This window comes from Aquarana catesbeiana, linkage group LG02 (assembly GCF_042186555.1).
Source record: "Aquarana catesbeiana isolate 2022-GZ linkage group LG02, ASM4218655v1, whole genome shotgun sequence".
Lineage (NCBI taxonomy): Eukaryota > Metazoa > Chordata > Amphibia > Anura > Ranidae > Aquarana > Aquarana catesbeiana.
The window spans coordinates 523250715-523277953 of NC_133325.1; positions in this window are offsets into that span (position 1 = coordinate 523250715).

Consider the following 27239-nt stretch of genomic DNA (forward strand, 5'->3'; position numbering starts at 1 on the left):
TTCTTTGGTCCTTTCATCTGGTACGGTGCATTGTTCAGGTCCTTGACAGTGATTGTTGCACACATGGACATATTTCCCTGTCAAACAGGCAGCAACAATGTGTAGATTCTTCTTGTAATTGCTGTGAATGCAATGTTTCACTTGGTTAGGGAAAAGGGTGCGATGATACATCGTGCACACAAATGTTGGCCCAGCTTTAATGCATTCATGGAAAGTGGATATAGCTGTCTGCATTAGGCTGTTGTCCACTGGTTGACTGCATTCCCGCATGACACGAGTCCATCGTCTGTATTTCATTCTTATTTTGAAGGCACATTGCATCTTATGGGTTATGCGAAAATCTGCTTGAGTGTGACGCTTCATTTTCATGTAACTCATGCAATGTTGCAAGTGACGTTTTCTGAAAGCAGGATCATTATGATATTTTCTGGTGATGTATTGATTCTGCTTCAAATTGAAATCGGCATTTGTCGCATATTTTCTGGCGATGTATTGCTTCTGCTTCAAGTTGAAATCGGCATTTGTCGCATATTTTCTGGTGATGTATTGCTTCTTCTTCAAGATGTAATCTGCATTTGTTGCATATTTTCTGGTCATGTATTGCTTCTGCTTCAAGTTGAAATCTGCATTTGTTGCATATTTTCTGGTCATGTATTGCTTCTGCTTCAAGTTGAAATCTGCATTTGTCGCATATTTTCTGGTGATGTATTGCTTCTGCTTCAAGTTGAAATCTGCATTTGTCGCATATTTTCTGGTGATGTATTGCTTCTGCTTCAAGTTGAAATTGGCATCTGTTGCATATTTGCGAATGATATATTGCTTCTGCTTCAACTTAAAATCAGCATCCGCTCTGTATCGGCTGGCGATGTATGTTCTTATTGGTGACAGACATCTTTGTAGCCTTGAAATCACGCCTTCTTTCATTTCTGTGTCTTGTCTTCAGTTTTTGTCATCTCTGTGCATTTAATTTGGACAATGCCTTACTGTCCTTCCATATGCCCTGTGAGGATTTTGCATCAAGTGACCGTGGAGAATGCTTGCTGGCTGGGAATCCAGTGTGTGTTGCATCTTTGGTCATCTGTGTCACTTTGTTCTCCACATGCTTTGCATTATGTGGTTTGTCAGATTGCACCAGTGGGGACAGCAAACCATCTGACAGACGTCTTGCACGATGAAATGAGACTGGCATGAAGTCATACTGCAGTCCATCAATAGGGCCTCTGGTGTCTGTAAGGAGCAATTCATACAACTTATAAATCCTTGCCCCCATATCACTCAAATGTGTAAAAGTGATAACAGCTTTTCCTTTTCCAGTCGCAGGAAGTCCATCCTTATTTCGACTATGAGAATCAAACAGTCCATATCTCCCAGACTTGTCTCTGAACAATGCAATGCAATATGGCACTACTATAAAAAGTGCATGTGTAACATCTGCATTGAGGCACTGAAGTCTTGGAGAGGTTAACAAACCAACCTTGGTTGTCACCGTCTACCGTGTCTCTCATACATCCTGATAACACTGGAGATTTAACAACGTTATACTCATATTTGTCAGTGTTGACTCTGAGGGGCACTTCTTCCATTGTCAAGTGCTGATGCTGATAGACATTTCTTTGTTTTAGCTGTTTTATTGTTGAGCCATAAAAGCTGTTGCCCTTCTTCAGTATTTGATCAAGATCACCCTTTCTCACATCATCAAGCTCACTGTGGTATGCCAAAAATGTCAGAGCCATGCATGTACACTGTCTGTTCCTTAACCTTCCATAGCCATGATGACCCTGATGACCCTGATGAAATGATGCCTGCACAGAAATCTCACTTGGTACACATGGTTCTTGCATGCCATGGTTTTCAGAAGTGCCCATCACACTGTCACTGTGCTCTTGAACTTGACACTGAGTTGAACATGAAAATGACACCACAGGTTCACTATGTACCTCCTGGGCGCATTCACTGTCACAAACCTCCATATCCACTATGCTGCTGTGGGGCTCTGGATCCAGTTTAGTCCAGCGTATCTTTGCAGCTTTAGATCTCTTTCCTTTAGATTGCATGATATTTGTGGAAGGAGCTATAATTCCCTTCAGTTGTGTTGGAGGAGGAGCTATAATTCGCCTCAGAGCTGTGTGGGAGGAGCTATAACTCCCTTCTGAGCTGTGTGGGAGGAGCTATAATTCCCCTTAGAGCTGTGTGGGAGAAGCTATAATTCCCCTCAGAGCTGTGTGGGAGGAGCTACATTTCCCATCAGAGTTGTGTGGGAGAAGCTATAATTCCCCTCACAGCGGTGTGGGAGAAACTATAATTCCTCTCAGAGCTGTGTGGGAGGAGCTATAATGCTAAGCTGTAATTCCCCTCAGAGCTGTGTGGGAGGAGCTATAATTCCCCTCACAGCGGTGTGGGAGAAACTATAATTCCCCTCAGAGTTGTGTGGGAGGAGCTACAATTCTCCTCAGAGCTGTGTGGGAGGAGCTATGCTAAGCTATAATTCCCCTTTGAGCTGTGTGGGAGGAGCTATAATGCTAAGCTGTAATTCCCCTCAGAGCTGTGTGGGAGGAGCTATAATTCCCCTCACAGCGGTGTGGGAGAAACTATAATTCCCCTCAGAGTTGTGTGGGAGGAGCTACAATTCTCCTCAGAGCTGTGTGGGAGGAGCTATGCTAAGCTATAATGCTATAATTCCCCTTTGAGCTGTGTGGGAGGAGCTATAATTCCCCTCAAAGCTGTATTGGAGGAGCTATAACTTCCCTCCAAGCTGTGTGGGAGGAGCTATAATGCTATAATTGTCCTTAGAGCTGTGTGAGAGGAGCTATAATTCCCCTCAGAGCTTTGTGATTTTGTTTTTTTTTTTTTCAAAAATGAATTTAAATTTTTTTTCAAAAATATATATTTTTTTTCAAATAATTAATTTTTTTTTTTCAAAAATAATTTTTTTTTTTTACATGGGGCGGTCATAATGTTTTGGCTGATCATGGGGTGGTCATAATGTTTTGGCTGATCATGGGGTGGTCAGCTTTTGTCACCTCCCACTCTAGTTTTGAACATTTCGCCATTCATTCCTATGGGACCAATTTCGCCGCAAAAACAACGATATTTCGTGGACCATTCGGCGAAACGTTCCACAAAGTAATAGCACACCAATCGGGAACAATCCGCACGTTTTGGTATAATACTTGTCTCTGTAGTGTAAAAACTGTGGGAGGAGTCTACAAGCATTATCAAGTCTAGCAGATGAAGTCACATGCATTTGGGGTGTCTCAGCATCTTGTGTTTACAACCACTGTTTCCTAGAAACGCTCATGCCCTGTTTATGCTTCACAAATACTACTTCATCAAAACTGCCCCATCAGAATTACCCCATCAAAATTGCCCTATCATATTCCTCTATTATAAATCAGTACATGGTGTGTCTGTCCCCTCCCCCGGGCTCTGTAATCAGAGCTGAGATGCTCCAGCCACCTCCCCCCTGTGTATAACAGAAGCTTTGGTAACCATGGCAACAAAACAAACACAGTACACGCTGATTAATGGCTAAAATTTCCTGAATTTGGCTATAATAATAAGAATAATATATATGTGAGATAACAGTAAGTGGTCTTGCTATGCAAGAACACTTAATAACTAGAAAAGGTACAATTTCTGGGGAAATTGTGAAAGTGTTCTTGCCTCTACAACTGGAGTGGGCGGAGTAACTGGGTGGAGTGGGCGGAGTAACTGTGAAAAGTGTTAAAAAGCTTAATATTTTAAAAAGTATAAATAGTAGTAAAACAGTTGAAGTCCCATCATTAGCTGAAAGAGCTGAACTTTTTTTTCAAAAATGATTTTTTTTCAAAAATGATTTTTTTTTAATGATTTTTTTTTTAAAAAAATTATTTTTTTTTTATTTTTTCAAAAATATTTTTTTTTTTCAAAAAATTTTTTTTGAAAAATTATTTTTTTTAAAAAAAAATATTTTTTTTTTTCAAAAATAATTTTTTCTTTTTTCAAAAATATTTTTTTTTCTCAATAATATTTTTTTTTTCAAAAATGAATTTTTTTTTTTTTTCAAAAATATTTTTTTTTTCATGGGGCGGTCATAATGTTTTGGCTGATCATGGGGTGGTCATAATGTTTTGGCTAATCAGGGGGTTGTCAGCTTTTGTCACCTTCCACTCTAGTTTTGAACATTTCGCCATTCATTCCTATGGGACCAATTTCGCCGCAAAAACTACGATATTTCGTGAACCATTCGGTGAAACATTCCACAAAGTAATAGCACACCAATCGGAAACAATCCGCTCGTTTCGGTATATTACTTGTCTCTGTAGTGTAAAAACTGTGGGAGGAGTCTACAAGCATTATCAAGTCTAGCAGATAAAGTCACATGCATTTGGGGTGTCTCAGCATCTTGTGTTTATAACCACTGTTTCCTAGCAACGCTCATGCCCTGTTTATGCTTCCCAAATACTACTTCATCAAAACTGCCCCATCAGAATTACCCCATCAAAACTGCCCCATCATATTCCTCTATTATAAATCAGTACATGGTGTGTCTGTCCCCCTCCCCCGGGCTCTGTAATCAGAGCTGAGATGCTCCAGCCACCTTCCCCCCTGTGTATAACAGAAGCTTTGGTAACCATGGCAACAAAACAAACACTAACAGTACACTCTGATTAATGGCTAAAATTTCCTGAAATGACCTCTAAACAAATGGCCGTATTTTAAAAACTATACATCCTACAGCGAAGATCTTTATATTGTGAGAATCACAAGACCCAGACCTAGATTTTGATACATAGTATGTCTCTGAAATATTAAAAATGGAGGCACAGTCGCAGTTTAGAAATTGCCCTTCAAATTTGAAGGGGGCTAGAGTGTAGTTTCAATGAATGTCAATGGACGGCGTGAGTTGCAAACAAATGGTCATATTGTGAAAACTATCAGGACTATGGTTTAGCCGTGGACATGTTTAGTGGCAGCAGGGATAGCTGAACGTTTTGATATAAGATTTGTGTAGGTGGGCTTGAAAATGAGGGAGTGGCGGCAGTTTAGAAATCATGTTCTGATTTTCCAGCTTTTGTCATCTCCCACTCTAGTTTCCCCATTCATTCCTATGGGACCAATTTCGCCGCAAAAATGACGATATTTCGTGAACCATTCGGTGAAACGTTCCACAAAGTAATAGCACACCATTCGGGAACAATCCGCACGTTTCGGTATATTACTTGTCTATGTAGTGTAAAAACTGTGGGAGGAGTTAGGGTGGTAAATTTGGCTATAATAATAAGAATATATATGTGAGATAACAGTAAGTGGTCTTGCTATGCAAGAACACTTAATAATATATATGTGAGATAACAATAAGTGGTCTTGCTATGCAAGAACACTTAATAACTAGAAAAGGTACAATTTCTGGGGAAATTGTGAAAAGTGTTCTTGCCTCTATAACTGGAGTGGGCGGAGTAACTGGGTGGAGTGGCTTGAGTAACTGTTGTGTGGTTGGAGTGGCTGGAGTAACTGTGAAAAGTGTTAAAAAGCTTAATATTTTAAAAAGTATAAATAGTAGTAAAAAAGTTGAAGTCTCATCATTAGCTGAAAGAGCTAAACATTTTTTTCAAAAATTATGATTTTTTTTTTTTCAAAAATTATGAATTTTTTTTTTCAAAAATAAATTTTTTTTTCAAAAATAATTTTATTTTTATTTTTTTCAAAAATTATTTTTTTTTTCAAAAATATATTTTTTTTTTTTTACATGGGGCGGTCATAATGTTTTGGCTGATCATGGGGTGGTCATAATGTTTTGGCTGATCATGGGGTTGTCAGCTTTTGTCACCTCCCACTCTAGTTTTGAACATTTCGCCATTCATTCCTATGGGACCAATTTCGCTGCAAAAACGACATTTCGTGGACCATTCGGCAAAACGTTCCACAAAATAATAGCACACCATTCGGGAAAAATCCGCACGTTTCGGTATATTACTTGTCTATGTAGTGTAAAAACTGTGGGAGGAGTTAGGGTGGTAAATTTGGCTATAATAATAAGAACTAGAAAAGGTACAATTTCTGGGGAAATTGTGAAAGTGTTCTTGCCTCTACAACTGGAGTGGGCGGAGTAACTGGGTGGGGTGGAGTGGCTTGAGTAACTGTGAAAAGTGTTAAAAAGCTTAATATTTTAAAAAGTATAAATAGTAGTAAAAAAGTTCCATCATTCGCAGAAAGAGCTGAACATTTTTTTCAAAAGTAATTTTTTTTATTCAAAAATGAATTTTTTTTTTCAAAAATATTTATTTTTTTTTTTTTAAATATTTTTTTTTTTCAAAAATATTTTTTTTTTTTAAATATTTTTTTTTTTCAAAAATATTTATTTATTTTTTTTAAATATTTTTTTTTTTTCCAAAAATATTTTTTTTTTTTACATGGGGCGGTCATAATGTTTTGGCTGATCATGGGGTGGTCATAATGTTTTGGCTGATCATGGGGTTGTCAGCTTTTGTCACCTCCCACTCTAGTTTTGAACATTTCGCCATTCATTCCTATGGGACCAATTTCACCGCAAAAATGACGATATTTCGTGAACCATTCGGCGAAACGTTCAACAAAGTAATAGCACACCAATTAAATGACTTAGCCGTGGACATGTTTAGTGGCAGCAGGGATAGCTGAACGTTTTGATATAAGATTTATGTAGGTGGGCTTGAAAATGAGGGAGTGGTGGCAGTTTAGAAATCATGGTCTGATTTTTCAGCTTTTGTCACCTCCCACTCTAGTTTCCCCATTCATTCCTATGGGACCAATTTCGCCGCAAAAATGACGATATTTCGTGAACCATTCAGCGAAACGTTCCACAAAATAATAGCACACCATTCGGGAACAATCCGCACGTTTCGGTATATTACTTGTCTATGTAGTGTAAAAACTGTGGGAGGAGTTAGGGTGGTAAATTTGGCTATAATAATATATATGTGAGATAACAGTAAGTGGTCTTGCTATGCAAGAACACTTAACTAGAAAATGCATTTCCTGGGGAAAATGCGTGGGAATGCTGAATTGCTAAAACGGCCCCCAGCAAAACTGCCCCCATCATATTGCCACCATCAGAACTGCCCCATCAGAACTGCCCCATCATATTGCCACCATCAAAACTGCCCCATCAGAATTGCCCTATCAAAACTGCCCCATCATATTCCTCTATTATAAGTCAGTACATGGTGTGTCTGTCCCCTCCCCCGGGCTCTGTAATCAGAGCTGAGATTGCCCAGCCACCTCCCCCATGTATAACAGAAGCTTTGGTAACCATGGCAACAAAACAAACACAGTACACTCTGATTAATGGCTAAAATTTCCTGAAATGACCTCTAAACAAAAAGCTTTTTCTCAAAAACTGTAAAACATATTAAACTGAAAAGCTATAGCCAGATAGCTGAATATTTTGTGAACATTTTAAAGTTTGTTTGGTGTCTCTAGGTGAAAGTATGAAGGAGCTGAAACTTTTGGGAGCGGAAGAAGAATTTAAGGATTTCAAGCATGCTCCCATTGACTTCAATGTTAAAAAAAGCGTTAAAAAGCTTAATATTTTAAAAAGTATAAATGGTAGGAAAAAAGTTGAAAAAGAGCACACCTCAGCTAAAAGAGACAAACATTTTAATAGTTGAATGGTTTTAATAGCTGAAAGTATGCAGAAGTTACACAGAACCAAAAAACATACGGAATAATAAAAATAAATAAAATCGAATAACAATAGTGGGACTGCTAAAGCAGTCCCACTAATAATATATATATGTGAGATAACAGTAAGTGGTCTTGCTATGCAAGAACACTTAATACATTGAAATTTAAAAGCATTAAATGACTGTAGTATTACTACAGTGGCAACTAGATATCTCCAGTATTGGTCATAGATGTCAAAACATGTCATAATAGACATGTGTGACTAAACTATAATGTAACAATCTATTAAGCTCTACATGTTTCATGAGAATCGCTTCTTCAGGAGCTTGTGTATATTCTAAAGAGAAAAAAAAAAAAAAAAAACAAACAATCAATAAATATGTCACAATAAGACAAGTGATACGATACAAGTAAGTGCATGGTCTCAATTTTGACATAGTATGCAATAGGCACCAAGACTGCGTTTTGGAGCAAACGGAATACACACAGCATGCAAGGTGAGCAGCAAGCAATATGTGGGGGCGTCCTAGATAAAAAAAAAAAAAAAAAAAAAAGGTTAAAAAATAATAAGTAGGAATATATATAGAAGAGAAACATGCATGGCAGACTACACCCATATCCGGATATTTTCCATGCGTTGTGGTATACAAGATCTTGTACATGCCTACCTTTATAGAAACATTAAGTATTTAGGGACTAAATGTATTTTATCTGTAGTATGTGGCTGGGACCTTCGAACTTCAAGTGTGCTTAGCAGCAAAATATTGCCATCTATAGAATAAAAGGAGCCAAATTAAATAAATAGGAGCCAAATTGAATAATTAAAAAGGAAAAGGGGGGGGGGTTTGGGGAAAAAAAAAAAAAAATTATGAGGACACCTGTGAGACACCCCAGATGGGATAGCGTAGTCCCGAAGGGGGGGGGGGGGGGGTTGGGGGGGAATCTCATGGTGCATGCATGATAAAATATAGTCTCACCTGATAAATATAACTGGGTAATATAAGTAGTGCCAGCATTAACCAGTTGCCAACCGCCGCACGATGATGTATGTCGGCAGAATGGCACGGGCAGGCAAAAGGACTTACAGGTACGTCCTTGCCTGCCCACGGGTGGGGGGTCCGATCGGATTCAGGTCAGGGGCGATCAAAGGTGAGGGGGAGGCCACTCATTCGTGGCTCCCCCCTCGCGATCGCTCCTGGCCAATGACGGGCTTCCTCGGCTTCTGTGAATGTAAACAGAAGCGGAGGAAGTGATGTCACTCTCCTCGAGCCGGTCTTTTCGTTCTGGCGCCGAGGAGAGAAGACATCCAAGTAAGTTTTCACCAACACTACACTAACAGTAGAACACGCAGGCAAACTTGTCACCCCCCTGTACCCCCTGTCACACTGACACCAAGAGCAGGTTTTTTTTTCTGATTATTGCATTGGTGTCAGTTTGTGACAGTTATAAGTGTTAGGGCAGTTAGGTTAGCCCCCTTTAGGTCTGGGGTACCCCCCTAATAAAGTTTTAACCCCGTGATCACCCCCGTCGCCAGTGTCACTAAGCGATCGTTTTTCTGATCGCTATATTAGTGACACAGGTGACGCTAGTTAGGGAGGTAAGTATATAGGTTCGCCGTCAGTGTTTTATAGTGACAGGGACCCCTATACACTACCTACTAAAAGGTTTTAACCCCTTGATTGCCCCCTAGTTAACCCTTTCACCAGTGATCACCATATAATTGTTACGGTGACGCTGGTTAGTTGGTTTGTTTATTATAGTTTTAGGGCACCCACCGTTTATTACCTTATAAAAAGTTTAACCCCCTGATCGCCCGGCGGTGATATAAGTTACGTTTTTAGGGTCAGATAAGGTCTGCGTCGCCCCAGGCGTCAGGTTAGCGCCAGTACCGCTAACACCCACGCACGCAGCATACACCTCCCTTAGTGCTATAGTATCTGAACGGATCGATATCTGATCCGATCAGATCTATACTCCCCAGCAGTTTAGGGTCCCCCCAAAAAAAAAAAAAAAAAAAAAAAAAAAAAAAAAAAAAAAAAAAAAAAAAACGCAGTGTTAGCGGGATCAGCCCAGATACCTGCTAGCACCTGCGTTTTGCCCCTCGGCCCAGCCCAGCCCACCCAAGTGCAGTATCGATCGATAACTGTCACTTACAAAGCACTAAGCACACATAACTGCAGCGTTCGCAGAGTCAGGCCTGATCCCTGCGATCGCTAACAGTTTTTTGGTAGCGTTTTGAATCAGTCGCTGACAGTCAGGAGCTTTTTTGCCTGTGAGTCTCACTAGTGTACCCCTAAATTTAGAGCCCAAAATGGCAAATCGAAGGTACACTAGTGAAGAGGCCTACACGTTTCTGAGCATGACAGATAGTGAAGAGGAAGTCACTCATCTGTCAGATTCAGGCTCAGAATACGATCCTGTAGAGGACAGCGGCTCCATGACAGATAGCTCTGATGACAGAGTTGTGGTCCCTGCTAAGGTCAGGCGTACCAGACCCCAATCTTCTTCTTCTGTCCTTGAAGTGCAAGAACGGCAGGTCCCTCGTATGGAGCAGAGACGTACTAGCGCCGCTATTCCTTCTGGTGAACTGGCAAGCACCAACGGCCTAGTACACCCTGGTCGTACATCCAGCACTGCAGTAACACTTGGTGACGTGGCGAGTCCCATAAGTGCAGTTCAAGCTGGTGAGGTGGCAATCACTAGTAGTGTCCCGCTGCCACCAAGAAGACGAACACAGGCCCGTTGTGCCCATAGTGCCCTTCCTGCTGCATTCGCCAATCTGAATTGGGTACCCACCACTTCTGCAGCACCTGTACTGCCCCCATTCACTGGCCAACCCGGAATTCAGGTGGAAACAGTTGATTTTACGCCACTGGATTTTTATTCACTGTTTTTCACCGAAGATCTCTATAGATCTATTGTGGACCAAAGCAATTTATACGCTGGTCAACACATCGCCGCTAATCCCCATTCCTCCCTTGCCAGAGATTGGAAACCAATTACGGTTTCCGAATGTAAGCTCTTTCTGGGCCTTTCCCTCAACATGGGCATAAATAAAAAGAGTGAGCTGCGGTCATATTGGTCCACTGACCCAATTTACCATATGCCCGGGTTCTCTGCTTCCATGGCCAGGGCACGATACCAGCAGATTTTGCGGTTCATGTACTTCAACGACAATGAACTCTGTCGTCCTCGTGGAGACCCTGAATACGATCGGCTCTACAAAATTCGGCCCCTTGTAAACCACTTCAACCAACGTTTTGCAGACTTGTTTACTCCCCATCAAGTTGTCTGCGTTGATGAGTCCCTGATTAAATTTTCTGGCCGCTTGTCATTCAAACAGTACCTTTCCAGCAAGCGTGCCAGATACGGGGTCAAGATGTATAAGCTCTGTGACAGGGCCACAGGATATACATGTAGTTTTATGGTTTACGAGGGCAAAGATAGTGTGGGACTTGGTGTCACCCTTATTCGGAAAGGGGTACCATTTATATGTGGACAATTATTACAGGAGTGTGCCACTTTTTAGTCACCTTTTTGATCATCAAATTGGAGCATGTGGCACCGTGCGACCTAATCGCCAGGGCTTTCCCCAGCAGGCTTGTAGATTCCAGTCTTAGGCTGGGGGATAGAGCCTGCTTGCAGTGTAATAATTTGCTCGCTATGAAGTGGAGGGACAATAAGAATGTTTTCGTTCTTACCTCCCTTCATGCAGACACGACGGTCCAAATTACTACGGCAACTGGTGTTGTGGGGAAACCCCTCTGTGTCCATGAATATAACCAAAATATGGGAGGGGTGGAGCTCAACGACCAGTTGTTGGCGCCGTACCTAATTGCCCGTAAGGCCAGACGCTGGTACAAAAAAAGTGTCTGTATACTTATTTCAATTGGCTTTGATGAACGCTCATGTGCTATACAGAGCTTCAGGACGGACTGGATCCTTCCTTAAATTCCAGGAAGAGATTGTCAGAGCCCTTCTGTATCCAGACGGTGCTCCACCTCACCTTCCTCAACCAAATGCAGTAAGCCGGCTGCATGAGAGGCATTTTCCTTATGTCCTCCAGAGTACCCCTACCCAACGAGCCCCCCAAAGAAAATGTTGTGTCTGCAGAAAGCACGGATTTAGGCGTGACACCCGGTATTATTGTCCCTCCTGTCCTGGCAATCCTGGTCTTTGCATTGATGAATGTTTTGTTTATCTTGACAGCAACAGCGTTTGCTCCCACGATACATAAAACCGTGACTCCAGCGCTGTCGGAGGTGATTTCACCACCACAGTTATATACTTCAGCATATATGCCGAAGCATGGGGGCAGCAGTGGGTGGAGGAGCGATTTGCTCCTGCCTTTTGTGGGAGGATGCCCCCATGCTTCGGCATATATAAACGGTGCATGTATGCCCATCATTAGAAGTGGGTAGATGAAGGGAGGTATTCTAATGGTGGGTATACCCACCGATCAATATGTTTTTTTCGTTCAGCCCACAGGCTGCATGAAAAAAAAAGTTTACAATATATGCCCAACAAGGACCAGCAACGTACTGGTATGTTGCTGGACTTTGAGTGGTTTATACCAGAATGATGCCTGCAGGTTTAGGTATCATCTTGGTATCATTCTTTTCAGCCAGCGGTCGGCTTTCATGTAAAAGCAATCCTAGCTGCTAATTAGCCTCTAGACTGCTTTTACAAGCAGTGGGAGGGAATTACCCCCCCCACCGTCTTCCATGTTTTTGTCTGGCTCTCCTGTCCCAACAGGGAAACTGAGAATGCAGCCGGTGATTCAGCCAGCTGACCATAGAGCTGATCAGAGACCAGAATGGCTCCAAACATCTCTATGGCCTAAGAAACCAGAAGCTACGAGCATTTCATGACTTAGATTTTGCAGGATGTAAACAGCGCCATTGGGAAAGCATTTTATCATCTTGGTGTGGTCAGATGCTTTGAGGGCAGAGGAGAGATCTAGGGTCTAATAGACCCCAATTTTTTCAAAAAAAAGAGTACCTGTCACTACCTATTGCTATCATGGGGGATATTTACATTCCCTGAGATAACAATAAAAATGATTAAAAAAAATAAAAAAATGAAAGGAACAGTTTAAAAATAAGATAAAAAAGCAAAAAAAAAAAAAAAAAAAATTTATAAGAAAAAGCACCCCTGTCTCCCCCTGCTCTCACGCAAAGGCGAACGCAAGCATCGGTCTGGCGTTAAATGTAAACAGCAATTGCACCATGCATGTGAGGTATCACCGCGAAGGTCAGATCGATGGCAGTAATTTTAGCAGTAGACCTCCTCTGTAAATCTAAAGTGGTAACCTATAAAGGCTTTTAAAAATGTATTTAGTTTGTCGCCACTGCACGTTTGTGCGCAATTTTAAAGCATGTCATGTTTGGTATCCATGTACTCGGCCTAAGATCATCTTTATTTCAAACATTTGGGCAATATAGTGTGTTTTAGTGCATTAAAATTTAAAAAAGTGAGTTTTTTCCAAAAAAAATGCGTTTGAAAAATCGCTGCGCAAATACTGTGTGAAAAAAAAAAAAAAATGAAACACCCACCATTTTAATCTGTAGGGCATTTGCTTTATGTTTGGGGGTTCAAAGTAATTTTCTTCCAAAAAAAAATAATTTTCTCATGTAAACAAAAAGTGTCAGAAAGGGCTTTGTCTTCAAGTGGTTAGAAGAGTGGGTGATGTGTGACATAAGCTTCTAAATGCTGTGCATAAAATGCCAGGACAGTTCAAACCCCCCAAATGACCCCATTTTGGAAAGTAGACACCCCAAGCTATTTGATGAGAGGCATGTCGAGTCCATGGAATATTTTATATTGTGACACAAGTTGCGGGAAAAAGACAAAATTTTTTTTTTTTTTTGCACAAAGTTGTCACTAAATGATATATTGCTCAAACATGCCATGGGAATATGTGAAATTACACCCCAAAATACATTCTGTTGCTTCTCCTGAGTACGGGGATACCACATGTTTAGGACTTTTTGGGAGCCTAGCTGCGTACGGGACCCCGAAAACCAAGCACCGCCTTCAGGCTTTCTAAGAGCGTAAATTTTTGATTTCACTCTTCACTGCCTATCACAGTTTCGGAGGCCATGGAATGCCCAGATGGCAACCCCCCCCCCAAATGACCCCATTTTGGAAAATAGACACCCCAAGCTATTTGCTGAGAGGTATAGTGAGTATTTTGCAGACCTCACTATTTGTCACAAACTTTTGAAAATTGAAAAAAGAAAACACATTTTTCTTGACTTTCTTCATTTTCAAAAACAAATGAGACCTGCAAAATACTCACCATGCCTCTCAGCAAATAGCTTGGGGTATCTACTTTCCAAAATGGGGTCATTTGGGGGGGGGGGGGGGGTTGTGCCATCTTGGCATTTTATGGCCTTCAAAACTGTGATAGGTAGTGAGGCGTGAAATCAAAAATTTACGCCCTTAGAAATCCTGAAGACGGTGCTTGGTATTCGGGGCCCGTACGCGGCTAGGCTCCCAAAAAGTCCTAAACATGTGGTATCCCTATACTCAGAAGCAGCAGAATGTATTTTGGGGTGCAATTCCACATATGCCCATGGCCTGTGTGAGCAATATATCATTTAGTGACAACTTTTTGTAATTTTTTTTTTTTTTTGTCATTATTCAATCACTTGGGACAAAAAAAATAAATATTCAATGGGCTCAACATGCCTCTCAGCAATTTCCTTGGGGTATCTACTTTCCAAAATGGGGTCATTTGGGGGGGGGGGGTTGTACAGCCCTGCCATTTTAGCACCTCAAGAAATGACATAGGCAGTCATAAACTTAAAGCTGTGTAAATTCCAGAAAACGTACCCTAGTTTGTAGACGCTATAACTTTTGCATAAACATATAAATATACGCTTATTGACATTTTTTTTTACCAAAGACATGTGGCCGAATACATTTTGGCCTAAATGTATGAGTAAAATTGAGTTTATTGGATTTTTTTTATAACAAAAATGAGAAAATATCTTTTTTTTTTCAAAATTTTCGGTCTTTTTCTGTTTATAGCGCAAAAAAAAAAAAAAAAAAAAAAAAAAAAAAAAAAAAAAAAAAAAAAAAAAAACACGGCAGAGGTGATCAAATACCATCAAAAGAAAGCTCTATTTGTGGGAAGTAAAGGACGCAGATTTCATTTGGGTACAGCATTGCATGACCGCGCAATTAGCAGTTAAAGCGACGCAGTGCCAAATTGTAAAAAGTGCTCTGGTCAGGAAGGGGGTAAATCCTTCCGGGGCTGAAGTGGTTAATAGAGCTGGACATATACTAAATCAAGGGAGAATCTCCTCATATAAGGGTCTTTGAAGCATAACGCTAAAATTCCAGGCACAGAGAGCGCAAAAGAGGTCCAATCCACACCATCTGTAAAGATAGGAAGAGCTATGGTAAGTCAATCCAAGTAACCTAATAGTACCACTACACTGCTAAATGAAGGAAATAGGTACATACCTAACGAGGTTATGTTACAGGGTAAAAAAATTTGTCCGGATATAGGAACCCACAAATGGAGGCAGTTGCCATAACATAGGGCTACACACAGTGCTTTATATACACGCCCCAATCAGGTGTGAGGCTTCCGCGTCACCTGACTCGACTGTAACAGGATGCGCGCACATCATCGCCCGGTCCCGTATGCGCGGCCCGCATTTGTGGCCGTCATAGAGCGAGACCGAGCGGGGCGAATGTCCCAGTGGGAAAGGAGAGACTCAGGACTCCCTCCAGTGGCACCTCAAGGCTATGCAATACATTGCATTGGCCAGAGTAGGAATGAGCTAGTAGTGGCAAGCCAGCGGTGACAGCTAGGGGAGTAACCCCAGCCTAAACCCCACACGAGCAGCAGACCATCCCGCAAGATTGCGGGAATGGGCTGCGGCCTTCTGACTGCACAGAGCCCGTGATGCTAACATGCCATGCGCTGGCTGCTCGTCGACACAGTCAGGGGGCCAACTGCATACCAAGAGACATACAGTATACACTGACAAAAAAAAAAAATAGGAACAATATGTGATAAAACATATTTTGTTATTATATACAAGTTAAATTCATAATATTAGACATATAATATTAAACTTAGCATTGATTATTGCTTATGGGAGTCAACATCTTGCTATTTGTGGAGTAATAAATGTAATAATAATAATTATTACGTATCCACCTGGAATTAATTAATTACAATCTTACAAACCATTTCCAAAAAGTTATATAGACGTTTCTGGCCTTTCTATAAATAGTAATTGCTACATTGTCTTTCTTGTTATTGAATCTTGTTACCATCGTTCTGTGCCAACTGATAACAGCCCTCTAAGTGGATACTCCTTGCCTAAATGCATTCAATGCTAAGTTTAATCTGATATGTCTAATATTATGAATTTAACTTGTATATATAATAACAAAATCATTTTTATTACATATTGTTCCTATTTTTATTTTTTGTCAGTGTATATGTCTCTTGGTATGTGGTTGGCTCCCTGACTGTTGACGAGCGGTCAGCGCACGGCATGTTAGCATCGCGGGCTCTGGGTGCGGCCAGAACGCCACAGCCCATTCCCGCAATCTTGTGGGATGGTCTGCGGCTCGTGTGGGGTTTAGGCTTTGGTTACTCCCCTAGCTGTCACACCTGGCTTGCTGCTACTTCAACGTCCAGCCATAGGTTATTCCTACTCTGGCCAATGCAATGTATGCATACTTTGCATTGCATAGCCTTGAGGTGCCACTGGAGGGAGTCCTGAGTCTCTCCTTTCCCACTGGGACATTCGCCCCGCTCGGTCTCGCTCTATGATGGCCGCAAATGTGGGCGGTGCATGCGCAACCAGGCGGTGATGCACGCGTATCCTGTTACGGCCAAGTAAGTTGATGCAGAAGCCTCACACCGCACACCTGATTGGGGCATGCATATAAGGCACTGTGTGTAGCCCTATGTTATGGCAACTACCTCCATTTGTGGGTCCCTATATCCGGACAAAATTTTACCCTATGACATAGTCCAAACACACATAACAAACTAAGTTTAGCGCTGTCCCCACTATACCTATTCCAACAGTGAACAGTCTGTATGTATATTCCTCGCTTAAGGTGTTGCAGCTCTCCCAAAAGTCCACTGGGTGGTAGACATGATTCTGAAAATATATAAAGACAAGAGAGAGCACACGCCAGCCCTAGTGTATTATCGTTTAATAGATGAAGATAAGTGTATAAAAACGAGGGTTGCACTCACAAACATCCAGTGGCGGAACTATAGGGGTCGCTGTAGTCACACTTGCGACTGGGCCCTGCCATTCTGCCGCTGTGGGGGGGCCCAAGACCCGGCGTCTCCTCCTGCACCTCTGGCTTGCCGTTTAGAATGCAGTGGGGGGAGGTGGGAGGCAGCGATCGGCAGCTCTATTGTGCCTGTGGGCGGTGGGATCTCCCTGGAGCTTGTAGTTCTCTCTTCCCGAGTGTCAGTGTATACAGTGGAGAGAAGAGGGGAGGGGCCCCTGACCCGGGCAGGTATCAGTTTCACTTTCAGTGAGTCGCTCTGCTTGTACACTGCTGCTGATACATGCAAGGGGCACAGGCCACTCCCCTCTCCATTGTATACATTCGGGAGAAGAACTACAAGCCTCATGGAGATTCCCTGCCTGTGGACAACATAGAGCTGCCAATCGCCGCCTCCCACCTCCACCAGCCAGGTACACGGGGAACCTCTTGAAGGGGGGGGGTCAGCTGTCTGGGGACCCTGATGTAGGGGGGGCTTTCTGGGGACATTAATGTAAGGAAGGGGCCCTCCGGGGTCCCTGATGTAAGGAGGGGCTCTCTGGGGACCCTGATGTATGGGGGGCTCTCTGGGGACCCTGATGTATGGAGGGGCTCTCTGGGGACCCTGATGTAAGGGGGGCTGTCTGGGGACCCTGATGTAAGGAGGGGCTCTCTGGGGAGCCTGATGTAAGGAAAGGGGTCTCTGGGGACACTGATGTAAGGAAAGGGCTCTCTGGGGACCCTGATGTAAGGAAAGGGCTCTCTGGGGACCCTGATGTAAGGGAGGCTCTCTGGGAACCCTGATGTAAGTGGGGCTCTCTGGGTACCCTCATGTAAGGGGGGATCCCTGGGGACCCTGATGTAAGGAGGGAGGCTCTCTGGGGACCCTAATATAGGGGGAGGCTCTCTAAGGACCCTGATATAAGGGGAGGCTCTCTAGGGACCCTAATGTAGGGGAGGCTCTCTGGGAACCCTGATGTAAGGAGGGCTCCCTGAGGACCCTGGTGTAAGGGTTCTCTGGGGACCCTGATGTAAGGGGAGGCTATCTGGGGACCCTGATGTAAGGGGAGGATCTCTGGGGACCCTAATGTAGGGGGAGGCTCTCTGGGGACCCTTATGTAAGGGTAAGCTTTCTAGGGACCCTAATGTAGGGGGAGGCTCTCTGGGGACCTTGATGTTAAGGGGAGCTCTCTGGGGACCCTTATATAAGTAGGGAGGCTCTCTTGGGACCCTGATGTAAGGGGATGCTCTCTAGGGACCCTAATGTAGGGGGGGCTCTCTGGGGACCCTGATGTAAGGAGGACTCCCTGGGGACCCTGATGTAAGGGGGGTTCTCTGGGGACCCTGATGTGGGGGGGGGCTTTCTGAGGACATTAATTAATTAAGGAAGGGGCCCTCTGAGGACACTAATGTAAGGGGGGGCTCTCTGGAGACACTGATGTAAGGGAGGCTCTCTGGGGACCCTAATGTAAGGGGGAGGCTCTCTGGGGACCCTGATGTAAGGAGGGGCTCCCTGGGGACCCTGATCTAAGGGGGGCTCTCTGGGGACCCTGATGTAAGGAGGGGCTCTCTGGGGACCCTGATGACCCTGATGTAAGGAAAGGGGTCTCTGGGAACCCTGATGTAAGGAAAGGGGTCTCTGGGGACTCTGACGTAAGGAGGGGACTCTCTTGGGACACTGATGTAAGGAAAGGGCTCTCTGGGGACCCTGATGTAAGGAAAGGGCTCTCTGGGGACCCTGATGTAAGGGAGGCTCTCTGGGAACCCTGATGTAAGTGGGGCTCTCTGGGTACCCTCATGTAAGGGGGGGATCCCTGGGGACCCTCATGTAAGGAGGGAGGCTCTCTGGGGACCCTAATATAGGGGGGGCTCTCTGGGGACCCTGATGTAAGGAGGGCTCCCTGAGGACCCTGATGTAAGGGTTCTCTGGGGACCCTGATGTAAGGGGAGGCTATCTGGGGACCCTGATGTAAGGGCAGAATCTTTGGGGACCCTAATGTAGGGGGAGGCTCTCTGGGGACCCTTATGTAAGGGTAAGCTTTCTAGGGACCCTAATGTAGGGGGAGGCTCTCTGGGGACCTTGATGTTAAGGGGAGCTCTCTGGGGACCCTTATATAAGTAGGGAGGCTCTCTTGGGACCCTGATGTAAGGGGAGGCTCTCTAGGGACCCTAATGTAGGGGGGGCTCTCTGGGGACCCTGATGTAAGGAGGACTCCCTGGGGACCCTGATGTAAGGGGGGTTCTCTGGGGACCCTGATGTGGGGGGGGCTTTCTGGGGACATTAATTAATTAAGGAAGGGGCCCTCTGAGGACACTAATGTAAGGGGGGGCTCTCTGGGGACACTGATGTAAGGGAGGCTCTCTGGGGACCCTAATGTAAGGGGGAGGCTCTCTGGGGACCCTGATGACCCTGATGTAAGGAAAGGAATCTCTGGGGACCCTGATGTAAGGAAAGGGGTCTCTGGGGACTCTGACGTAAGGAGGGGACTCTCTTGGGACCCTGATGTAGGGGGGCTCTCTGGGGACCCTGATGTAAGGGAGGCTCTCTGGGGACCCTAATGTAGGGGGGGCTCTCTGGGAACCCTGATGTAAGTGGGGCTCTCTGGGTACCCTGATGTAAGGGGGGGATCCCTGGGGACCCTGATGTAAGGAGGGAGGCTCTCTGGGGACCCTAATATAGGGGGAGGCTCTCTAAGGATCCTGATGTAAGGGGAGGCTCTCTGGGGACCCTGATGTAAGGGGAGGCTCTCTAGGGACCCTAATGTAGGGGGGGCTCTCTGGGGACCCTGATGTAAGGAGGGCTCCCTGGGGACCCTGATGTAAGGGGGGTTCTCTGGGGACCATAGTATAGGTGGAGGCTCTCTAAGGACCCTGATGTAAGGGGAGGCTCTCTGGGGACCCTGATGTAAGGGGGGGCTCTCTAGGGACCCTGATGTAAGGAGGGGCTCCCTGGGAACCCTGATGTAAGTGGGGCTCTCTGGGTACCCTGATGTAAGGGGGGGGATCCCTGGGGACCCTGATGTAAGGGGGAGGCTCTCTGAGGACCCTGGTGTAAGGGGGGCTCTCTGGGGACCCTGATGTAAGGAGGGGCTCTCTGGGGACCCTGATGACCCTGATGTAAGGAAAGGGGTCTCTGGGGACCCTGACGTAAGGAGGGGACTCTCTTGGAACCCTGATGTAGGGGGGCTCTCTGGGGACCCTGATGTAAGGGAAGCTCTCTGGGGACCCTAATGTAGGGGGGGCTCTCTGGGAACCCTGATGTAAGTGGGGCTCTCTGGGTACCCTGATGTAAGGGGGGATCCCTGGGGACCCTGATGTAAGGAGGGAGGCTCTCTGGGGACCCTAATATAGGGGGAGGCTCTCTAAGGACCCTGATGTAAGGGGAGGCTCTCTGGGGACCCTGATGTAAGGGGAGGCTCTCTAGGGACCCTAATATAGGGGGGCTCTCTGGGGACCCTGATGTAAGGAGGGCTCCCTGGGGACCCTGATGTAAGGGGGGTTCTCTGGGGACCCTAATGTAAGAGGAGGCTCTCTGTGGACCCTGAGATCAGTTAGCTCACATCAACTAGCAGTATGGTAAGGTGTTTCAGTAAGCACAGACCGCCTGCTTCCTTGTAACACACACCGCCCAAAGCACTCGCACGAACCAGCCGGCGCTGCATGACGTCACTCGTGGCCAGGGAGGGGATGCACAGTGATGCACCTGACTCCTCTTGTAAGCTTCATGCAGTTGCTAGGACAACATGTTTCGGAGGAGTGGCCTCCTTCTTCAGGTAACGCCCTCATCTCCTCTAGTGATAATATATGCTTAAACTCCCCGCCCCCCCCTATCTATGAATCAATGGCATCCTAACAAACCAGGAGCACAGAGTACACAGCAAGAGGTATCTACAAGACGGAGGGGGATATATAGCAACAGCATCCTAAAATGGTGTTTAGTACAAATAAACATAGAGAATTAGCACTATCTTTAACCGGTTCCCGACTGGTGCACGCCGTTGTACGTCGGCAGAATGGCACGGCTGGGCAAATGGGCGTACCCGTACGTCCCTTTGTATTTGCCGCTGTACCATTGCGTGTGATCGCCGCAGGGGATACCCGCAATCGTCTCACGGAGAGGACGAACGGGGAGATGCTGATGTAAACAGCATCTCCCCGTTCTGCCTAGTAACAGTGTCACTGATCTCTGCTCCCTGTGATTGAGAGCAGAGATCAGTGACGTGTTACATGTAGCCACGTCCCCCCACAGTTAGTAACACACCCCTAGGACACACTTAACCCCTCCCTAGCCCCCTAGTGGTTAACCCCTTCACTGCCAGTGTCATTTACACAGGAATCAGTGCATTTGTATAGCACTGATTGCTGTATAAATGACAATGGTTCCCAAAAATGTGTCAAAAATGTCCGATGTGTCCGCCATAATGTCACAGTCATGATAAAAATCGATGATCGCTGCCATTACTAGTGAAAAAAAATAATAATAAAAATGCCATAAAACTATCCCCTATTTTGTAAACGCTATAACTTTTGCGCACACCAATCAATAAACGCTTATTGCGATTTTTTTTTTTACCAAAAATTTGTAGAAGAATACGTATCGGCCTAAACTGAGGAAAAAAAATGTTTTTTTAAATATTTTTTGGGGATATTTATTATAGCAAAAAGTAAAAAATAATGCTTTTTTTTTCAAAATTGTCGCTATTTTTTTGTTTATAGCGCAAACAATAAAAACCGCAGAGGTGATAAAATACCACCAAAAGAAAGCTCTAAGGAAAATCTTTGTGGGAAAAAAAGGGCGTCAATTTTGTTTGGGAGCCACATCGCACGACCGCACAATTGTCAGTTAAAGCGACGCAGTGCCAAATCGCAAAAAAAAAACGCACTGGTCAGAAAGGGGGTAAATTCTTTCGGGGCTGAAGTGGTTAATGTAAATCTAAATAAAAATAATTCTTGTCATATGTAATTGAAACTTATTTAAAAAGTACTTATGTGAACAGTACTATAAAATATACTATAAGATATACACTATATATATTAGTTAATGTCATCAACAACAGAGAATCGTGCTACGAGGGCATAATCATACATATCAAAATACATAAATAAATGATATATAATATATAATACATAATACAACATCATATCGATAAAGATGCAAGATGTCATGGCATATCCAATGTAGAAATTAATTGTATTATATTATATGGTTTTTAGGTGGTGAATAAATTAAGTTATATTAAGTTATAAAGTATATGGTGGGGTCCCATACTAAAATGGATAACATTATAAATTGATTAATACAAAAACGAAAGTCTAAAATTAAAATAATAAATATGAAGGATATATAAATTGAATAAGTATCCAGGGCGGCACAGTGGTGCAATGGGTAACACCCCCCCCCCGCAGCGAAAAGGGTCCCCGATTCAAATCCCAACCACAACACCACCTGCCCGGAGCTTGCATGTTCTCCCTGTGGCCGTGTGGGCCCCCCCGGCACTACGGTCTCCTCCCACACTCCAAAGACATGCCGGTAGGTCAACTGGTCTCCGTCCAAACCGGCCCCAGTATACGAATGCGAGCCAGGGACCCTAGACCGTAAGCTCCCCGAGGGCAGGGACCAATGTGAATGTACAACTGTTATGACAAATTTCTGATTGGGACTCTAAAACAAAGTTAATACTGCAGCTGCAGGAACAGATTCAGAGGACTCAATCACTGTGTTTAAAATGTCCGTTCAGTGTCAAAATTTATTATTACATGTTATTTTATACATAGATAAGAAAGGGGTGGTGTGAGATGTTATTAAAAACTAACAAATAGAAATATGTTATTAAAAGCTAGCAAATAGAACAATTGCAAAAGTAAAACATTAAGAAGGGTGGGGGGAGTAGAGAGCGTTTAGTAGGAGATGTGTCTGTGTGTTGGGTGAAGGTTACAGAACACATTTCACATTTCAAGTGAGAACAAAATGAAGTCTCTTGTGCTTAAATGAACAGTACAGTGAATGTCCATGTCAATAACGCACATACAAAGCAATGCGCAAACCAACGGCGCCACATGAGTACCCCAAACAATAAGTATATAAAATATTGGTGTGAATAAGTATAAAGATAAAAACTATAGAAGATATTAATAATAATAATAGTATTAGAATGAAAGGTCAAACAATGTCAAATAGAATATCTTATACATTGGGTAATTTCATATGAGAGTACCTATTTCAAGTTCTTCGTTTAACCCTTCTGGTGCCATGCTGTTTAGAGTGAAAATCCAATAGGATTCACGTTTGCATAAACAAGTAAAATGTTCACCTTCCAGTATAGACATAGGTATGGATTCTATACCAAAAAGTTCCAACCCTGTGGTGCTGCCATCATGTTTATGCTTGAAGTGACGTGGCACACTATGCTTCTCAACCTTTTTTTCTATGAACCTACGGTGTTCACCAAAGCGGGTCCTCATCGCACGCACCGTTCTACCTACATCGAGGTACCCGGATGGGCACCTCAACCCATAGATAACAAACTGGGTATTGCAACATATGAATTGTTTAATGTTGAAGGTACGGTGTCACGTACCTGGTAGGTGGAGCCCGGAATGCAGAGAACGGCCTCTCGTATGCCTCCGACTTAAGAACCCCTGAAGGTGTGAACAGGGACTCGAAAGTACAGAGGGGCACAAGTGCCTGACTGGAACACTGAAGTAGAAGGCAGGATCCTGTAGTCAGCAGGGAGGTGCACCGTAGTCCTGTAGCAGGTTGCAGACAGCAGGGAGGTGCACTGTAGTACTGTAGCAGGGTGCAGGTAACAGGGAGGTGCACTGTAGTCCCGTAGCCGGATGAAGACAGCAGGGAGGTGCACTGTAGTCCTGTAGCAGGTTGCAGACAGCAGGGAGGTGCACTGTAGTACTGTAGCAGGATGCGGATAGCAGGGAGGTGCACTGTAGTCCTGTAGCAGGTTGCAGACAGCAGGGAGGTGCACTGTAGTACTGTAGCAGGATGCGGATAGCAGGGAGGTGCACTGTAGTCCTGTAGCAGGTTGCAGACAGCAGGGAGGTGCACTGTAGTACTGTAGCAGGATGCGGATAGCAGGGAGGTGCACTGTAGTCCTGTAGCAGGTTGCAGACAGCAGGGAGGTGCAGACAAGCCGGGTCAAGGTACTGGCGGGCAGATCAGGTACAGAAGGGCAAACCAAGAGAATAGTCAGAGTCCAAGCCAAGATCGGGGTGGGCAGCAAGCAGGTAAGTCAGGAACAAGCCAAGTAAGTACTGGATACAGGAAAACTGGTAACAAGGTAGCAGGGGGCTCAGGAATAGCTGTAGACCGGACAGCAAGGCAGCATTGGAACAGTCTTCTTTAAATAGCCTATCTTTGGCGCCAAGTGGCGCTATTGCGCATGCGCGTACGCCCGTTAGTACTGGCGCTATTGCGCATGCGTGTACGTTTGTTAGCGCCATTAGCGCTATTGGCGCTATTGCGCGCGCGCGAGCGCCGGGTGGCGCTTCTATGCACAGGCATTCGTTTAACCCTCAATCTGCTGGGATAACTGCAAGAGGGCTTTTCCTGACATACGGCCATCTTTACAACTAAATGACTTCTGGCCATGAGTGATAAATTTACACGCTTTGCATTTAGTGCCTTTACATCTATAGCGCCCAGTAATGTTAAAGAATTGAGGGATGTTTTGCATTTTCAAGCTTTGTTTGTCTTTAAGGCGACTGGGGGCAATTCAACTTTTCACATTTTTCGCACGTCGAAATACTACCAGAGGTTTATTGGGAAGGATTTTTCCAAGTGTATTATCCTGCCCCAAAATTGGCCCATGCTTTTGGACAGCTCTTTTTATAGCCCAGTGCTGATCGTTGAATGTTGTAATAAAAAGAATGTCATGTTGTTCTTTTGCAGATGTAGTCATAATCTTGTTCTGGATGCCTTCTCTATATTGGTATTGGTCTCTCACCTTTTGAATGTGATGATCTGCATATCCTTTTTCCAAAAACTTTTTTGACAATATGGTTGCCTGATCATCATAATAATGGTGCTACTACAATTCCTGCGTAGCCTACAGAACTGACTGTAGAATATGTTATCTTTCCATTTAGGGTGGTGGCAACTCCTCTGATGCCGAAGGCGGAAGAAGTCCCCCGGAGCTGCCTAATAAATTACTTTTAAAACCTGTGTGTGTTTTTTTTATTGACACTTTTTTTCCTAGGTGAATGGGTAGGGGTACCATGTACCCCATACTCATTCACATAGGGTGGGGGGCCGGGATCTGGGGGCCCCCTTATTAAAGGGGGCTCCTGGATTCTGATAAGCCCTCCGTCCCGCAGACCCCGACAACCAACGGCCAGGGTTGTCGGGAAGAGGCCCTTGTCCTCATCAACATGGGGACAAGGTGCTTTGGTGCACCCACCCCCCCATGTTGAGGGCATGCAGCCTGTTACGGTTCAGGAGGGGGGGCACTCGCTTGTCCCCACCCCCTTTCCTGACCGGCCAGGCTGCGTGCTCGGATAAGGGTCTGGTATGGATTTTGGGGGGACCCCCACGCCGATTTTTCGGCGTAGAGGGTTCCCCTTAAATCCATATCAGACCTAAGGGCCTGTTATGCCCCTGGGGGGAACCTACGCCGTTTTTTTCATTTAAAATTTGGCACGGCGTTCCCCCTCATGATTCATACCAGACAGCTGTCAGCACTGCCTGTCGCTCATCGCAAAAGGAAAAAAAGTTTTCCTTTCCCGATCAGCGAGCCAGCTCGGCGCTAGCTCCTGCGACGGGGCTCGCAGGTGTCAAATCTTGCCGATAACAGCGGTGAGATTGACACAATATTGCGGTCACCTACTGTATATGCTTCCTTGAGATATTCCACCCTATCCTGAATAACAATACCTCCCCTTTTGTCCACTGTGCGAATTACTAGATCATGGTTTAAATTTAATAAATCTAAAAGGGTGAACAAAAGTCCTGGATGGCTTAACTCCAATGTAAAAATGCATATAAAAGCAAAGGAGAAGGCCTTCAAAAAATACAAGGTTGAGGGATCATCCTCAGCATTCAGACTTTATAAAGAATGCAACAAGAAATGTAAGGGTGCAATTAGGACGGCTAAGATAGAACATGAAAGACACATAGCGGAGGAGAGCAAAAAAAATCCCAAGAAATTCTTTAAGTATGTAAACAGTAAAAAAGGGAGGACTGACCATATTGGCCCTAATAAAGAATGAGGAAGGACATCTGGTTACAAAGGATGGGGAGATGGCGAAGGTATTGAATTTATTCTTCTCCTCAGTCTTCACGAGTGAATCAGGGGGCTTCATTAACCAAAACTGCAGTGTTTATCCTCATGACACAACACAGGAAGCACCTCCATGGTTAACAGAGGACAGAATTAAAATTAGACTTGAGAAACTTAACATTAATAAATCACTGGGACCAGATGGCTTGCATCCGAGGGTACTTAGGGAACTCAGTCAAGTGATTTCCAGACCGTTGTTCCTAATTTTTACAGTCTACTGACTGGAATGGTACCAGCTGATTGGAAAAAAGCCAAAGTAGCACCAATATTTAAAAAGGGCCCAAAATACATCCCTGGGAATTACAGACCAGTTAGCCTAACATCAATAGTATGTAAACTCTTGGAGGGGATGATAAGAGACTATATACAAGATTTTAGTAAGGAGAACGGTATCATTAGCAGTAATCAACATGGATTCATGAAGAATCATTCTTGCCAAACCAATCTACTAACCTTCTATGAGGAGGTGAGTTGCCATCTAGATAAAGGAAGGCCCGTAGACGTGGTGTATCTGGATTTTGCAAAAGCATTTGACACAGTTCCCCATAAATGTTTACTGTACAAAATAAGGTCCGTTGGCATGGACCATAGGGTGAGTACATGGATTGAAAACTGGCTACAAGGGCGAGTTCAGAGGGTGGTGATAAATGGGGAGTACTTGGAATGATCAGGGGTGGGTAGTGGGGTTCCCCAGAGTTCTGTGCTAGGACCAATCCTTTTTAATTTGTTCATAAACGACCTGGATAAACAGTTCAATCTCTGTATTTGCAGACGATACTAAGCTAAGCAGGGCAATAACTTCTCCGCAGGATGTGGAAACCTTGCAAAAAGATCTGAACAAATTATTGGGGTGGGCAACTACATGGCAGATGAGGTTCAATGTAGAAAAATGTAAAATAATGCATTTGGGTGGCAAAAATATGAATGCAATCTATACACTGGGGGGAGAACCTCTGGGGGAATCTAGGATGGAAAAGGACCTGAGGGTCCTAGTAGATGATAGGCTCAGCAATGGCATGCAATGCCAAGCTGCTGCTAACAAAGCAA